The sequence below is a fragment of the Symsagittifera roscoffensis genome, chromosome 1, assembly GCF_963678635.1.
Source record: "Symsagittifera roscoffensis chromosome 1, txSymRosc1.1, whole genome shotgun sequence".
NCBI lineage: Eukaryota > Metazoa > Xenacoelomorpha > Acoela > Convolutidae > Symsagittifera > Symsagittifera roscoffensis.
Window position 1 is genome coordinate 99258944 of NC_087062.1, and position 18529 is coordinate 99277472.

Genomic DNA, 18529 nt, shown 5'->3' on the forward strand with positions numbered 1-18529 from the left:
ATCAAATCGATTGCCTAAAATTACAAAAAAAATGGGAAAATCTTTTTTGTTTTCCTTGCACGAAAGTCAGCTCTTTATGATAACAGGATCTTTACGTTTACTACTTGCAGTAATCAGTGGTGGTTAGCTCTGCCAATTCGGTTAACGACTGGTTTTCAAAAAGGGTGAAAAAAATTCAAACGTTTTGGCACGGTCTGATCTACGATTTATTCGAGCGTCTTTTCAAAAGGACGAAGCAAAAAAAACCCTCGTTGATCTTAGGCCGATTATAAATACAATTTTTTGAGCTCCCCAGGATTGCCAAATAGACCAAATTTGCAAAAGATGTTGTAAATTCCAAACAAGTTTTTGCGACATTGAGGAAAAGATGCTTTCCCTCGAAGTTTGTAAAAAATACTGCTTATTGACTGATTGACCAAAAATTTAGATAAATCGTTTGTTGGTAGAGTGTCTGAAACCAAAAAAATGTTTCAGTTTTTGAAATAAAAATTAAAAAAACTTTGAATCTGTCATCACAAGTTTGCTTAAAAAAGGCATGAAACGATCTATGCACGAGATATGTTTCGACCGAATCCACCACTCGACCAAAAGTGGCTTTTTTTTCGACTGACTCAGCCCATGAAAACCGCGTTCGACGCTCTTTGACCAAATGTATCGGCTAACTTGAACCAAACTGGCTTTGTTTTGACCAACTTGACCAAAACTGGCTATGTTTTGACCAACTCGGCGAGAGGAAAAACTTATTCGACTGTAGTTCGACCGAATTCACCCAAACTTCACCAAAACTATGTTTTGACCAACTTCATTAACCGATTTTGTTTCGACCGATTTGATCCTGGGAAATATGTGTTCGACAAGGCTGAATCCACATGTTTTACATCTAGTCCAAGCTGGCTATTTTTCGGCAAACTCGGCCGAAAATGAAATGCGTGCTATAATCCAGGCCAAACTGGCTATACTTTGTACAACTCGGTCAATGCAGAAATAATCGACCGTTTTTGTCTATGTTCGACTCAAGCGTGCTAAATTTCTACTGACTTTGCCCAAATTGTATTTTTTTGACCGATTTGATCGTGGAAAATATGTGTTTTTCTGTGTGCCACCCAAGCGTGCTAAGCTTCAGCCGACTTCACCCAAACTGGTTGTTTCAACTAATATGATCGAGGTGAATGAGTGTTTGACTTTCTTCGACACATACGTGCTATAATTCGACTGACTCAACCAAAACTGGTTAAGTTTCGATCCAAATTTTTCCGGGAATCAGTATATTTTTCTCAATGTTTCACCGTTAACTATTAAATTACGAGGCCAAACTGGGCATTCTCTGCATTGTAAGCGGAATCCGCAACAGGCCAAAATCAATTTTGTCGCGGAATCCGCAACATTGCTACTTTTCTTTGATCTTCTATGCTGTTTTGGATTCCACAAACAAAAACTTCACTCATTGTACCGCTCAAAATCGCTCCAAAAATATGCGAAGTTACAGAATCCGCAACAGTATTTGTGGAATCCAGAACAGTTTGTGAAATCCACAAGCAAATGATAAAACATTTGTATCGTTAAATTGAGCTGTTGCGGAATCCGCAACTGTAAGTGGAATCCGCACACTGTAAGTGGAATCCGCAAATTGTCAGTGGAATCCGCAAAACGCTTGCGGATTCCATTTACATTAATGTTTACATGCGGTAACGTTTTAATTTATATCTTTTATTTACTACAGGTGTTCACCAACAACGGTTCACCAAAAATACGTGACGTCTACCAGTCTCAATTTGATCTCAACTTCGTTCTGACCAACTTCGTCACCAACTTCGATCCCAATTCCTGTAATCCAGTTTCGATCCCATTTCCTGTAGCCCAATTTCGATACCGATTCCTGTAACCAAGCTTCGATCCCGATTCCTGTAACCAAACTTCGATCATGATTCCTGTAACTCAACTTCGATCCCAATTCCTGCCATCAATTCCAATTCCTGCATAAGGAACAAATTCAACATTTATGAAACTCCGATCATTATTCCTGTAACCCAAATTCGATCCCAATTCCTGCCATCAATTCCAATTCCTGCATAAGGAACAAATTGAACAAACTTATGAAACTAGCATTTAAATTAATCAGGTGTTTTCAAATATAGTTTAAGTGTTTTCAATAATTAAGGTGTTTTCAAAAATAGCTTGATAGGGCAAAGTTTTCGGTAACATATTTTTGTTTTTGCAATTAACCACTTATTTTAGCTGTAGTTGTTCAAGTTTTCTTAATATTTTTATCCAAAACGGATTTATTCAAATTAGTTTTTCTTAATAGATAATTTACTTTCTATGAGCAAATAACACCAAATAGATAGTTTACTCTTCATTAGCAACTTTGACAGGCCGGCATATTTTTCAGACCATAACACATACTGCATACAGTAAAAAGATTACGGCAAATAAGGTTAATTTAAAGAGTTCAAATAACAACAAACATTCGTAAGAAAACAGTCATGACAACAAACAGTAAAAACAGTTCAAGTTGTTCATTCCAATTCATAAAAAAAAAATCCTGGGCGGACTCGGTCTTATTATGTCTAAATACTTCTCGGTAGTTATCCTCGACGGCATATCTACCACGGCATGCATTTGTATGGCATCGGATTGTGCTTATGCGGAAAGCTCTGTGTTCGTTGAACTTGAGAGATTTGATCAGAGTGTCTAGCTAACGTTCGTTTCTTGCTGGCAACAAATCCCATTTTTCATCCAGCACAGAATCCCAAGATTGATGGCATCCAAAAAATCCTGAGGTTATACTGCCCAAAAATTTAGCAGCACACTGTTTGGATGATAAACCAATGACCTTTCTGGTTACTGGTGTAGCTGGATTCAATATGAAAATTTGCCCTGTTTTTTTTCCTCATCAAGCCAACGCATCTTTTTATTGCCGAAAATGCCGCAAAATTTTGGAAAATCAGTTGCATCCGCAAATGCAATTTTCAGGATATCAGATGAAATCGATGATCATACAGAATATAAGGATAGCTGGATGTGATTAATTAGTAGAGTAGTTACACATTTGATTAGTTACCAGATAATTTCACCTGTATTACACCGTTGAAGCATGGAGCAAACTTCAAGGGAATGCCACTTTCTGGCAACTCAAAATAATCAAGGCAACTCAAAATATCTTCCTGCGGTTTTTCTCCTTGTTTTTTTTTTGGCTTTGAGCTCTGAGGGTTTTTGTTCGAGTCTAGTTTTCTCAGCGTCCGTAATCATGGATTTTTAGAAATTGCCTGGCAGTGATTCTCCGGCGACTCGTTTCCTTGACTCGCCTTGTGACCCGTTTCTCAACTCGGAGTAGTTAACGTATAAATTGCCACTGCATGATGGTCCATTAATCGCAGTATCCCGAGGTTTGTCGACCAAACGAATTTTGCACTGGGACACGAAAGGGTCGTTGACGATGTCAATCCCTTTTTTGACACTCCCAGTATGTTCAAAAAAGACCATCGAGTCCCTGTGTAGCCGTCTGGGGTTGAACGATATTTTATCTTTTCTCGAGTTCGTAGATTTTTCTTATATTCCATGCTGTTGCATTTTCTTTTCTGCCTTCTGTCGACACTAAAGATGGCAGTTCCCGGCCAATCAGACCATTTAATATTTACGCACCAATCGCTGATTAATGATAAAATTACAGCACTTTCGCAGATGGAAGTGGCGGCATCGAGGATTTGTACTAATTCCTTTACCCGAAAAGTTCTACATAGCATGATGACACGGATGAAAGACTCTAATATATGGCTGAACTGAGGAGCGATTGAATGATTGAAATGAAATGAGCCTTGGTTCAAGAATTGACTAATGAAAAGTTTCCCTGATAATGACGGCTTTACTGATAAGAACTGCACTGTCTAGTTCCACTTATCAGTTCATTGTCAATTAGCCGTCTAATCTTTAGGCAGTAATTATTGCATAGATGCTACTGTCATCTGGTGTGCTAAAAAGAGTGCCATTCCTTGGTGGACTCTTATCTAGATATCCTGGTGTTTCGATTAAATTGGTGCTGATAAGCAATGCCAGCTTTGCCGCTAAATTGGAGTCAGTTCATCCTCATCTTGTGCTCAATATTAGTTGCATCTCTCATTTTTCATCCCAATCTAGTAAAAACTTACGGACTCAAAGTAAATGTCCAACGCCAAAAACTCATGTTCAGTGCCTTCCAGCTCTCCATCACCATTTGCAGTGCCTTCTAACATCCCTGTGCCTCCGTCACCACTCACAGCACCAGAGACGACATCATTTGCTCCTCCGACACCGGTAACCCTTTGCGAGCACCCCCGAGACCTTTTAGCCTCGCCAATTTCGCCGACATATGGGCAACCACATACCCCTCTGCGACATGTCCGTTCAGGCCCCTCGATGGTACATCAGTGCCAGCCTCAGCAGTATCAGCCATATCCAGCCTACCTCGATTCCTTTATGTCGGCATCACCGTATCCGAATTCTCCATGGCCATCGGCTTTTCCGCACTATCGAGAAAATGAAAGACAACCGCATGACCATGATAGGCGAACTCCCATGGAACCACGAGCCCATGATCCCACAAAATTACAAGACCAGATGAACGACGAACCCACAGAAAGCCGCAAAAGGGATCCATATAATGTAGGCGAAACTGTAAGTTGAAGAAAAAAATTCACATTGCACATGCCTAAAGGTTTTGGTAAACCAAATGTTGAAACTAAGTCATACTCAGTTTTAGCAACCTGGAAAAGCTTCCCGAGCCAAAAACCCGATAATAAACGAGACCCTCAAAGAATCATTTTACAGAATGTCCAGAAGTCGAATGACTGCGCCGATAAAAGAAACGGAATTTTGACCCACAATGAACTATTGATCTTGTTCAGGGCCATTGTCACATTTCTGTTCACGTGCACAGGGAAGCTCGAGAAAATTATCATCAACACCACGATACATGCTGTCGTCCAGGCGATTATCAACATAGAGGAAAAAAATGAAGACAATACATCGGAGCTGAATAGAATAGAACCAGCAACCTGTAAGAATCTTTTCAAATCTAAAACACTGATTTGATAAAAAAAAAACACTGATGACTCAAGTTTATATTTTCAACTTCTCGTGACTTCCGCAGAACTCCAGTATGGCTAGTACAGGGTATGAAGTTGTACTCCTAAGAGGCCGGACCTATTTAAAGCGGAGCAATATGAGCTATGTTGTTCAGCGGGCTTTTCGGGACGCAAAAAAACATGGTGACGACTCAACTGTTTTTTGTCAATTCATTTGGGAACGCGGTGTTCCGGGTTGCTCCACTAGTTGATCAGTTCAAACGCCAGGTAGATCAACTGATATAAAGTTTTAATGCCTTCCAAGCGATTTGTTCATCAAAATTGAAACCGACGTGGAATCACATGTAATAATTTCGTTTTTTATAGATTAACATCATAAATCTGGAACAGCCGAAGCGCTGTCTCGCAAGTACGGTTGCGAAGCTTATGCCTTTGTCTACCAGCCCTACGTTCGAGATGGAAAAGCTGAAGAGGCAAGCTTCAGAAGTTCACCAGAAGATGGACGGATACACCTACGAAGAGGTTCTGTTGGCAGTGCGATCCCGACAAGATTCTCAAAGTTACGTTCGCCAGGTGCAGCGCGCACAGATCTTTTGTCAGCATATGACGACTTCCCATGAGATGTCAAGTAAAGTTACAAACTTTTACTCAAAGCAGAAGTGGCAACCCATGACCTGAAGAAGGTGGTTGACCATGTGGCGAAGCTGCTCAATGATGGATCAAAGAGAAAGTTTCAGCCGCTTGAGAAAACCACAAGCCTGAAACATACAGCCAACGACATTGAGAGCGTTCCATATGAGGCTCAGGAAGAGTTGCAGAGTCGTGCATTGGCCCAGAGCTGGGTCGTCATATATGATGTGATATTTCCCGTCTTTGGAAGAGGTACTTTCTAGTTTTAATAACTCGAAAAATATATCTTACTAATAAATTTTCATTTTTGAATCAGTAATTTTTGAATTAGCTCTTTTTTCAATCAGTGATTTCTTTTTACTAATTTTGATTGCTTTGCAATCGTTCAAGAAAGATGTCGTGTTGGTGGATTACCACGGCAAAGTAGTCACCAAAATCAATGCCGACCAGTACTGTTCTAAGTGAATACGTGTTGCAAATTGCGGGTCCTCCGAGGCTATTGATCGACGCTTCAAATGAGGAGTGCTCGTTAAACAAATGGAACGTTTGCCTGGGTCGTTTAGCGAAGCACGCCACCCGGAAGAAAAACGAGGACAATATGAGGATTGTAGAAGTTGTACTTCCCAGTAAAATCCAGCATAGGTGAAAGAATAGTCATCCTAAAAGCCAGGAGAGACATTGCACCTTTCGAGCAACTGCGCTTTGATTATGGAGACAAAGTTACTCAAGCGTTGTTTGACGGCAGCAGTTGAATAGATTTTGGGTATTCTACAAAACTTTAATCTCGTTTCGTTCCGTGGAACGTTTTATCAGTTTTCGAATCATCTTACAATTTATAAATTTGCGTTTGTGTTCATGATTCTATATTTTGAGCCTGTTCTAATTAATGTTCCAATTTACTTATTAATTTTTCTAATAATAAACCCTGAATATAAGCAATTATGTGCATTTTTCAAGAAATTGAGAAAATAACGTGATTAGGAATGAATTAACATTAAAAAGGGAATGATCGAACTAAACTGAACAGTCAAATTAGCCGTTTTCAATCAAATGTTTAAAATCTAAAAGGGAATATCCACGATTTTAGTTTAAAAATGGTTTAAGATTTATTCGTGAATTCCACAGACAATGGTTATGTATTTGTTCGTAATTTCCGCATTCGTTGTTCTAGCTAGCCATTGTTCAAGCTATTTAGTGCTGGATATCTCACTTATAATCTGCGGAATCCGCCAGCAGTTTGAGGAATCAATAAAAACAAATTGTCTCGCACTAATACAAATTTTTTAGCAAATATTACGTGAGCTCATAAAAAATCTTTGTCGCCCGAAAATGGTACAAGGCGATTGATCGACGCTTCAAATTGATTGAATAAGAAATTGAGAGAACAACACGATTAAGAATGAATTATGAAAGTCTTAATCGAAAGCAACATTAAAAAGTGAATGACCGACCAATGGTCGATATGAAAATTATTTAGTACATATCTAATTAGTGCTAAGTTAGCTGAAACTAAGTCTACAAATCGTAAAATGAAGAAATTGGAAAATAGAGTTTTAACGAGATCAATTCGTTTTAAATTTATTCGGCGTCAAATTCTTCTAAAGCTTGTTGTACGTCCTGATCTATCGTCGACGATATTTCGGAATCTTGCTTGCGACTATGATGGGTGATTTCCCGGTGGGAGACTTCCGCGATGTCTGAACGTACCGCGATTTCGCGAGGGGAATGAGGAAATCAGAAGGTGACCAGCACAAGAAAGCAGGCGGTCTGGGCTGGATGGCAACAGGATGCTTTTCCTCTGATGTGCTGTCCAGCAGTATTGGGCTAGAGCAGATACGAAGGATAATTTTCCAGGAAAACTGCTGTCTTGAGACTATTTCTGAGGGGAATCCGGAACGACGATAACTTCTGTCGACGAATTTGTGGTCGTTTGTAAGAGCGTCGGGTTTCCGCCAGTCAACTTCCCACTGGTCGTCCTTTTCTGAGGGTTGGCTCTGGTTGACTTCTGGGGAGGCGAATATTTCCTCTTTCCGGCTAAATCATGTCCATTTTCCAAAGTGACCGTGTGGTTCGAATAATCAACAATCGCCTCTTTAAATGGATTAAAATACGATTCTCCAATACATTAAAAAAGATAACCTCCAGCAGTGGCCGATTTCGCTAGAGTAGGCCGTTTCCGATTAGGGATTGTCAGTGGTATGTCCCAGTCTGAGGAGAAGATTGGGGCTGCTCGACTTCCATGGGTAATCTTTGCCAGTGGGATGTCCGAGTCCGAGGAAGAGTCCATCACCGCGTATTCGTATCCGTCCTCTGCTCCATCGTGTAGCTCCCAACTCTTTGCCCGGCGGTCTGAAATGATTGATTTTCCTTGATCTAAACGATTATCAATGTAGATCAGAAAGCTCCATAGGGCCGGCGAAATCTAAGTTAATCTTTTATCGTTAATGAAAGTTCCGGCATTTGCTCATATGCTCAGATCCCAGTAACACCTTAAGGTTCTTACCGGCTTTTGAACATTGTTTGCAAGATTTGACATGGTGATATATTTACCTATAAATAAGTGGTCACCAGATGAATTCAGCCAGAAACTTCATGCCAACCTGGCCTAGATGGGACTCGCGTAACATCGAAGTGAATGAGCCTCGGGCCGCAGCTGGTATTACTATTTTGTTGTCCAAGAAAAGTAGATCATCTCTGGTGTGCAGGTCCTTCTCAGAGTTTTTCATGTAGAATTCTTGAATTTCCAGTATTCGTCCTGTCTTCAGTGTTGTGATTAGATCCCACAAGACTGTGTCATCCTTGGTCATCATTTGTGGTAACTTCTTGGAGCAATGATTTTCTGGCATACTTGGGGAAGAAGTCAAAGATAAGTTAGCTGTGTAGCGTTTCAATAAATTAAAGTAGTCATTGTTAAGTAGGTTGTCTTTAAATTTCAAAGCAATAGTGTGTTCCTCTGGTACAGGGACCAGATCGTTTAGCAGACAAATCTGGGACGATTACTAACGGGTTAGAAAATTTCGATGATGAAGTTCCCGTGGTATTCAATCTTTTTGGTAGCAAACTATCGTTCAGCATTATGAAATTTAGTAGAGCCAAAAACGAAATGATTTTGTAGTTAAAAAGCGAATTATCTAGCGGTAAACAATAGCAGCAATAATTCTATGGTTATTTGAAGTTGAAGAGCTATCGAATCGAATTTGACCAATCACATTGCTTGAAATACTCGTTCCCGACAAAAGAAAAGTAACTACAATTGAATTTACAGCGACCGATGCTCATTCTAATTTTATTCTATTTAAAACGGTAAAACTTTGCGAAGTCTAGTTTTTTTCGACCGTGTTAGTTAATAGAATATAGATCTGTAGAGCTGGAATGTGAAAATTGTTGCGATGACTACAATTGTGAAAAACATAACCTGAACCAAAATCTACCACAAGGTTGATTGTCAGCTTCCATAGGGAGCAGCTGTGCAACAAATATTTGCTGGGATATGTCAATAATTATTTATGGGAGGCGGATCAATAAGCAGAATGGTCTAATAGCAGAGTGGGTCCAAAAACCTTATTCATGATACACATAGGAGAACTAAATTTAAAAATCAAATTGGCCGTTTTCAATCAAATTTGAAATTGTAAAAGGGTATATCCACGAATTTAAATAAGTAATGATTTATGAAATGATTTTAATAGCTTCACGTTTGAATCTGTGGCTGCTACGAATTAATTCGAATATACTTTCTAAGGCGTTTACGAATTTAATTCGGTGTATGCCATAAATTTAAGTTTAAAACTACGATTAGGTGTCACTGTTAAAACTTCCTATGATGAAAATGGAATCAGTTCTTACAATAACAGCTAATACATAAACTTTTGTTTAGCCGATTTAACCAAAATCAACAACATAGTTAAAAATATTTTATCCGTAGGCATTTTGTTATAAAATAATGCAAATAAATAATCAAATTGTTTGGTTTGACAGTTTCAATTGGTTGCGTTAGGCCAAAAGCATGACTGTTTTTGAAACGGCTACAAAGATTTCATTTTCTAATAGGGTATCTTTACGAATTTAATTGAGTAATGATTTAAGATTTATGATTAACAATGGTTAAGTCTTTTTTCGTAAATTCCGCATTCGTTGTTCTAGCTATATTCATTGCTCAACAATGCTGCTGGGTTATCAAACTTCGGATTTACAAATCAAAATGGCCAGACCATTCAGATCTTTAATTTTATATTTAATTTCTAAAAGGGTATATCCAGGAACTGATTTAAGTAATGATTTAAGATTTGTTCGTGGATTCCACAGACAATGGTTAAGTATTTGTTCGTAATTTCCGCGTTCTTTGTTCTAGCTAGCCATTGTTCAAGCTGGTTATTGCTGGATATCTCACCTACAAACTTCGGAATCCGCTAACAATTTTTGGAATCAATATAAACAAACTGTTCCGCTCTAATACAAACTTATTTTACGTGAGATCATATAAAACGGCTACTCTGGTCCCACTCAACTTTTTCGGAGGTGAGAATTAACCGGCATTGAGGGTATCGTCTGGGAGCAACCCAGACTCATTGTCGCCCGAAATTGGTACATGTATGATATTATTAACGGATGCCAATGAAAAAATAGCGATTTGAGGTGCTTGTAAAATTTTTCATTTTCGGCCTGGAGTCCCTTCCGCTTGAAGTCAAGTCGGCTTGTTGTCCTAGACCCCACAAAAAGAGCCCAAGAAAGGCCCCCGGCGGGATATATAGGGCATACCACTAGCGTGGGTTACTTAAACGTCGTTTTATCACTGAACTCGTCGGAATTGATCTCTTATTTGGTTGTGCTGTTGTGAACTGAGTACTATGTGGGCTGAGTTTGTTCAGCTACACGAAGGGAGTACTTGGGGTTCAGTATTTAGAATCCTCGGCGATTTTTCAGCTCTATGTTTCCTTAGATCCACAAATGCAGAAACTTTACTTTCACCGCTAGTTTGACATTGCTCCATCAAAAGTGGTCGCTTGTCATTGGCGTAAATAGCTGAAAAATTACTCCCAGGATGTAGCTGATAAGAGATGTCTAACTAAATCAGAGTAAAGAGAGTCAACCTAAGTATTCTAGCTTCAACAACTTGAAATCACTACCCGCAAATTTACGGCACTGGGTGGCAGCAGGTGACTGGTTTTTTTTGCCACCTCTTTCGTTTGGTTTTTGCCCAGATTCACTATATTCCAAATCAGCTGTTGACTCGCTTTTAGCTACTCGGTTTTGCAACCGTTCCTCTACAGTCATCGTTCCTTTGACCAAATCTTTGTCTTCTTTCAGCAGAAGAAAGCAGTTAGGTGTCTTGGAATGTCCCCGAAGAATGTTTGAGCATTGTCTTTGGTTAGGAAAACCCTCTCAAATCATGGATCCATTTTTCCGTCATAGCTTGTGGTATTAGATTCGGTTTTGCTTTCTTTCTCGCAACTCCTGCCGCTGTTCTTTCCCACAACTGCTGCCGAAAGTACCCAACACATGAAATCGCAAACCAGAAACAAGCAGACTAGATGGACGCTTTTCACCGACGGCAACTTTTGGAAATTCTAGGTTTTTGACATATTTGTAGATACGAAGGGATAGGATTGGTTCCTCCCAAGACGTCTTCCGCATTGTTTAGAAAACTGCGTGTGCACTTGCCAGATTTGATGAACTTGCAGAGTGAAAAAAACATTTCGAGGAAAAGTGGGTCTTGGTTATGCAACCTTCATCCGCCTCGCATTGTCCTACTTTGAAAATCCTTGTTCACATGTTGTTGGGTTTTTCGAGAGCTTCGCACAAATGTTTCCAGGGACTTCGTATAAAAATGCTCATCACAACCTGTGGCATTAGGATTAATTTTAGTTTGCAGGGAGTCAATCCTTGTTCTCCAAAGATAAGCACAAAAACTTGATAGTAAACTTCAGCCCACTTTTTGTACTCTTTAGCGTTAAAATCACCTCTTGCTCTTAGTAATTGTATGCATTCATTCAAGCTCTTTCTCAAAAGCCAAGGTTGATTAGTGTTGATAATTTCGTCAACGTTTCCGGTTTTTGTCACTTTAATCAAATTGTACTTTAAATCTTCCGAAGATCCTCATTTTTTAAATAAGCGAGTAATTATAAAACGGGTCAAAAAAGTAAATCTCCATTTTTTGCGACCACCTTTACCGCGTTTTATTCTCTTTTTCAGCTACTTCCATTAGTCCTTGGAGACTAATTCTATGACATCGAACATGAAACAGAATTTGGCGCCGAAATCTTGCAGACCCTTTGGGAGTGCGTCATTCTTGTAGTTTCTCCAGTGCTCTCTTCCGGGTAGTCTTGCGAGGAATCACATGCTTCGAAAATTGAATATGGTGATGTCTGTATAAGGATGCGGTTGCTGCACTTCTGGATGGTTCTGAGGCTGATGAAAGAGCTAATGGTTGTGATATTGCTGATTCTGTTGATGTCGGGGTTCTTGATGAATTTCCTAACTGTTCTAAGGGCGGTGTCGATCTGTTCTGATGGTTTATAAGCGCTTACAGAAGCTTGTAGTAAGCGTTTATTTGGGTAGCATTGTTTCTGAAGAGAGAAAATTGACCAGGTTCCTCCGTTTTTCATTCCACGGTATTTCCTTGAAGCCCCCTAGAATCAACATCTGCATGATTCCTGCTCCTACTGAAATCAAATGACTGCGTTGCCGTGGTATTGCTATTTTTCGTACAAGATCGTCAACTTCCAAGTAGTTCCATCGACCATTTCTGAAACTAGTCTTTTCATTGTTCGATATTTGTTTGCCAATTCTTTTCCTGCTATTTTGTCAAGGATTTTGGCGTCTACAAATTTTCGATCATTATCTGATGCTATAGAATAGCGATTCCAGAATTGTTGATCCATACTTTTCTCGGTCATCGAAGAGTCGTTTTTCGTATCAGGTGATTCGTTCAATTGTATGTCATGTCGTACGCGTCGGTTTGTGCATCCCGATTGGTATCTCTGTTATTTGACTGTCGATTCGTATGTCGGTTTGTTTTTCGGTACGTCGAGTGTCGTATCGGTTTTTGTCAATATTCGCGTCGGTTTTGTTTGCCGGAATTGTTTCAGGTGAAATAGCGAAAGAATTTAGAAGACTTTCATACTGAATTTGAAAGAGGTGCAGTGATGAATGAATAGAGGGTATTACTTAAGTTATCCATAACCATTTTGCCTAATTGGAAAACTAATTGTGGATTCTGGTGTGATTTTTAAGTTGGCCTAACCGGCTTGGCCAAACTTATCGGAACAATTATGAAGCTTCATAGCGTCATAATTGTTCCGATACTTTTTAAACTGTCAACTAAAATAGTCACTAATAGTTTCTTGAGTTTGATTAATTTGATTTTCAAGTGTTTAGATTTTGTAATTCAAATTGTTGTTGTTGTGGTAATCGGAGGAGACAAACTAAATGGTTGTGGTAATCGGAGGAGATCAATAAATCTTGAAATACCCAGTTTAACTATACCGTGTAATTCTAGGTGATACACTTTTTTCCTGTGGGCCAAATTTGGGTTGGCCAAATTTGGGTTGAGCTTCAAAGCCAGCGGATAGACTTCATAGCCATCTAGAGTCATGATTGTTTCGATACTTTTAAGGCCGTCAAATAAAAAAGTCCTTGATTAGTGTTTCTTGAGTTTGATTAGTTGGATTTTCAAGTGTTAGATTTCACATTTCGTGATTATCATATGCTCTTCATATACGCTCCTCATTTTTCCTGTTATATATATTCTTGAAAAAAATGTTTCGTCTTCTAAAATATTTTTTCCAGTAAACAAAACACTAACTAAATCGTCGTTTCTTGAAATCTAAAATTTTGACAGAAAGGCATGTGGATGGCGCCGCGCAGTCTATTGCCCATCCTAAAAACTGAAATAGTTTTTTCTAGTTTTGCAAAATCTCAATAGTTTCTGTTGCAGTTCAAATCAATCTCATATACTGATCAGTTCGTTCAAATTTAGTTCCAATTTCGTTCCATTTTACATTACAAGTTTTAACTCAATCTCAAACTAAATCTCAATATACACTAACAATCTTTTTGCAGTTGCAAAAACCCAAATACTGACAAAATCCCAATATTGACAAAATCCCAAAACCTGACAAAATCCGAATTACTAACAAAATCCCGAATACTGACAAAATCCCAATTACTGACAAAATCCCAAATGCTGACAAAATCCAAAAGAGTGACAAAATCCCATATACTGACAAAATCCCAATACTGACAAAACCCCAAATACTGACAAAATCCCAATACTGACAAAATCCCAAATATTGACAAAATCCCAATCACAACCAGTATTTGGGATTTTGCAGAACTGCAACGAACTATGATCAGTATTTGGTATTTTGAATCAATTTTTCTATTGTTTGGAGGGCTTTGCTATTATTCCTTTCTTGGACTGATTTTATTTTTCTTTTCGTTTTCAGAGTGCGACCTACAATTTTCACAAAAAAGCAACATGGTCCGCGATTTTGGTGGAAAGCAATGCCAGAAGAGGAATGCGAAACTGCAGAAATTGACTTGCTTTGTTCTGTGGCACGGAGGGCTTCAGTGACTGCTACAGAACTGCAGAGCATGTGTTGTCGCCTGGATGCTGGGAGATAATAAGAGCTAATCGAAGATCTGGGCTCAAACGAAAGCTGATCTCTCCTCCTTCTTGCGGGACACTTATGAGGAGTGCCAATTACCATTCAGAGCGAAGCAGCGGAGGGCAAATTTGATCTGCCAGGATAACAACGGCGATGATCAGAGGGGGTGAAGATGTGTGCTTTTGAAATAAGATATAAGATAATATATATCTTTATTTACTTATTCAAACTGTTTTAGCACTAAGCCAAATAATTCAGTCCACGTCTGTCTACGTAAATACGAGACGGACTACCGTAAAAAATGCGTTGGGTACCAGCAGAAAGACAATCAAGACAAAGACGACAATCAGAACGACCTCTTGGAACATCGACGAGCAGAACGGCCTCTCAGAACGACATGAGCAAGGCAGAAATGGGCATGATGTGACGACTACCTGGTGCAAGCAGGAACCAAACGAGCCAGATGCGATGAACGGGTACAAGCAGGAACAATTGGCGACGTTTTGGTGCAAAATGGAGCCGGAGGATGAGGAACCCATTTTGACCATTCAAATTGTTTAAAAGAAAATACCGTTTTTCTTTTAAATAACCTTCTGCAATTAAATCAACATCACCGTTTTAGCCCTCTATTTCACTGAATGACGGTGAAATCTTCAAGGGCACTGCTCCAGATACTGTTGGTACTACAGTTACTGCTCCAGAAGTGGCAAGTACTATCAATGAACAAGGGCTCTGCTCGAACGGTACTGCTCCAGGTACTGTTGGTACTACAGTTATCGCTCCAGAAGTGACAAATACTATCGATGAACATACCTCGGAAGTCACCCATCGGTGCGCCAAGTTGCCTATCGGTGCGCCAGCTGCGCCAATTAGGATGGTACCACTTACCGAAGTACCGAATGGACCGTGTCTGAGGCCAGATCCACTTCCTCTTGTACCAGAGTTTGTTTCGCCCATTCCTCTACCAAGCTCCCTTTCGCCACTTCATCTGTTTGAAGCAGATCTGAGAACAGATGAACGACCTCCTCAGGTGCGGATACAGAAATCAAAAGCTCTTCGGGAAAAATCGCAGAGTTTTGCCATGGTTTCAGGCAGCTCTTGTAGCACGAGTGCCAGTCAGATTGAAATTTAACCTCCAATTGACCATAGCAAACTCAGAGAGAGACTTTCGCAAGTTTAAGTATCTGAACCTAACACATGCTCAAAGTCGTTATAATTAAATTTCGATCATATTTTTCGGGTATTTTGTTAGATCAAATTGCCTCAAGTCTAATACAGTGCGTGCCTGCGGTTGATCTTGTCAGCTAGATCCAGTCAGACTGGTTTATTGGCCAACAAGGAACTTTGTTAGTTCCATCGGCTAAACCCATCAAAGGGTTCAAGAGTCAACTAGCGGATAGTTGCCAGTTTGACATCCGAATGTATGGGGACAATTTTATTGACGAAATTTTGAAGGAATACCCCGAGGAACTCAGAGCTAGACGGTATTCCTTAAAGGAAAAGGTAATCAGTTTGTAAAGTAATTAGACTCCTAAAAAGACCTCAGTATTCAAATAAGTTTAACCTCACATTTGTGTTCAATCCTAGGAATATAAAGGATCAATTAAGCCAGCTGATGTTCAAACTTTGTTTCGGTCAATGCCGCCAATTTCTGGAATATCATTGATATTGATGCTTCCTTGTCGATCGCCACGAAGTTGTCTGTTCCAAAAGCAGTCAAGAATGTGTCGTTGGGACACATACATAAAAGGAAGTTGGAGAAGACAGAAGTACCTACGAAGGAGTCAAGCTACCTGCTGTTATCGCAGGCTGGTGCAATAACACCATTTCACCAGGATTTCTCCAGCACATTTGTGATTTATTTTTAATGAAAGTTTAAGCAAAGCTTGGTGCACAATTTTTTCAACGAAATTTAAAAATATGTTCCATTTAGTTTTTTTTCTTTTAGGCTGCAAAACTTTTTATTTGATGGCCCCGTCGGTCAAGAACAAGCAGATTTTCCAGGAATATCTGATGCAGCAATCCTTGGGTTAGAAACCAATGTTTCCCGGGGATGACCCTCGCTGTGATGCTGGAGGGTGTCAGAAAGTTGTTCTGACGGAGCGCCAGGCCCTTGTTCTGCCAGCTGGCATGATACACATGGTTGAAAAGCATTCAGAGTCAGTGGCTCTGGGTGTCAGTTTTGTTCATCGTGGACACCTGCTGACGGCTGCCAGAGGTTTTCGACATGAGCGGAAAGACGAAGAGCCCTCCAGCATCTGCTACCCTGCTTTTCCGATGTTGGCTCTGAATGAGCTTATGGTGCATCTGTGGTTAGTATTAAAGATTAAACTGATACGTTTTTATCGAAATAAATAAAAATAGAGAAAAATATTTTAAGCACCAGGGACTCAAACTTGCCGCAAGAAATATAAGATCCGGAGGAGGTCTGGAGAATTCTGAAGGCGCACGACAAAGCCTTAGATAGCCACCTTGCCAGAATAATTTACGTAAGTACTTCTGGCCGAATTTCATCCCAATTACTGAAATACTTACTTCCGTATCCCAAAAACTGCACCCAGTTTAATCGCATATACTGAAGTACTCAATAGATCCTAAAATTGAGTTTCGTCATCCCGCATACTAAAATGCTTGCTTCATCCCAAAAACTCAGTTTAACTTCTAATGCTAACTTATGATAATTTTGTATTTTAAGCCAACAACTAAGGAAAGGCTGGCGAATAAAGAAGAAATGGACAGTCTCTTCCAAAACCATCCTGGGTCATGCGGACTACTGATAGTGAAATGTGCCCCATCTGCTGTCATGATGTACAAGCTGTGCAATCTGTACAAGCTGTTGAGCACAAGCTGTGCTTTGTCTGCTGGCGGAGGGTGCAGGATGAGCATCATCCAAAGTGCCCCTTCTGTCTGCAGGACTTGCCGCCTTTCACTAGCTTCTTGCCGCACTTATAACGATTGCTTTTGACCTTGTTTATTGCATGTTAAACTAACTAAGCCTGGTGCCATGTGAACATCCTCTTCCTTCCATCTTTGACCACTAACTTGAAACTTCCCAATGTAAACCACAAAAGAACATCCAACCCTTCCTCCATATCGATCATGTTTTACCTTTGTTTAGTTTCTCTGACACAGACGAGGATACACATGACGAAGAAGACGTTGAGGAGGGATGAGACCAGATCGAAGTCGAGACAGTGGTGCCCTACCGTGACTCCGACTCGGAGTCGGAACCGGAGCAACTGAGGAGTTTCTCCGACTTTGAACTGCTCTCGGGCAGTGACGAGGAGGAGAGCACTGCCTTGGATGCTCTTGCGTTCTCCTATGTGCGGGGTCGCGGTCGCGGGCACGCTGTGGTCTGGGATGGGCGGGTCGAAGAGGTCTCCTCGAGTGATGACGACATGACCTATAATTGGGCAAGCGGGCAGGGGCGCAGTCGCCGACGAGCAGCGCCGTCATTCACAGCAGCTGCAAACCTGCCAGGCCGGGCCCGGGGCCCAGGACGCGCCAGAACCGCTGGGTCATCCCAGCCTGGGGTCGGACCCTCATCGCGAAGGTTCAAAATCTGAAAATTGACTACTAAAATGCCGCCAATTTCTGGAATATCATTGATATTGATGCTTCCTTGTCGATCGCCACGAAGTTGTCTGTTCCAAAAGCAGTCAAGAATGTGTCGTTGGGACACATACATAAAAGGAAGTTGGAGAAGACAGAAGTACCTACGAAGGAGTCAAGCTACCTGCTGTTATCGCAGGCTGGTGCAATAACACCATTTCACCAGGATTTCTCCAGCACATTTGTGATTTATTTTTAATGAAAGTTTAAGCAAAGCTTGGTGCACAATTTTTTCAACGAAATTTAAAAATATGTTCCATTTAGTTTTTTTTCTTTTAGGCTGCAAAACTTTTTATTTGATGGCCCCGTCGGTCAAGAACAAGCAGATTTTCCAGGAATATCTGATGCAGCAATCCTTGGGTTAGAAACCAATGTTTCCCGGGGATGACCCTCGCTGTGATGCTGGAGGGTGTCAGAAAGTTGTTCTGACGGAGCGCCAGGCCCTTGTTCTGCCAGCTGGCATGATACACATGGTTGAAAAGCATTCAGAGTCAGTGGCTCTGGGTGTCAGTTTTGTTCATCGTGGACACCTGCTGACGGCTGCCAGAGGTTTTCGACATGAGCGGAAAGACGAAGAGCCCTCCAGCATCTGCTACCCTGCTTTTCCGATGTTGGCTC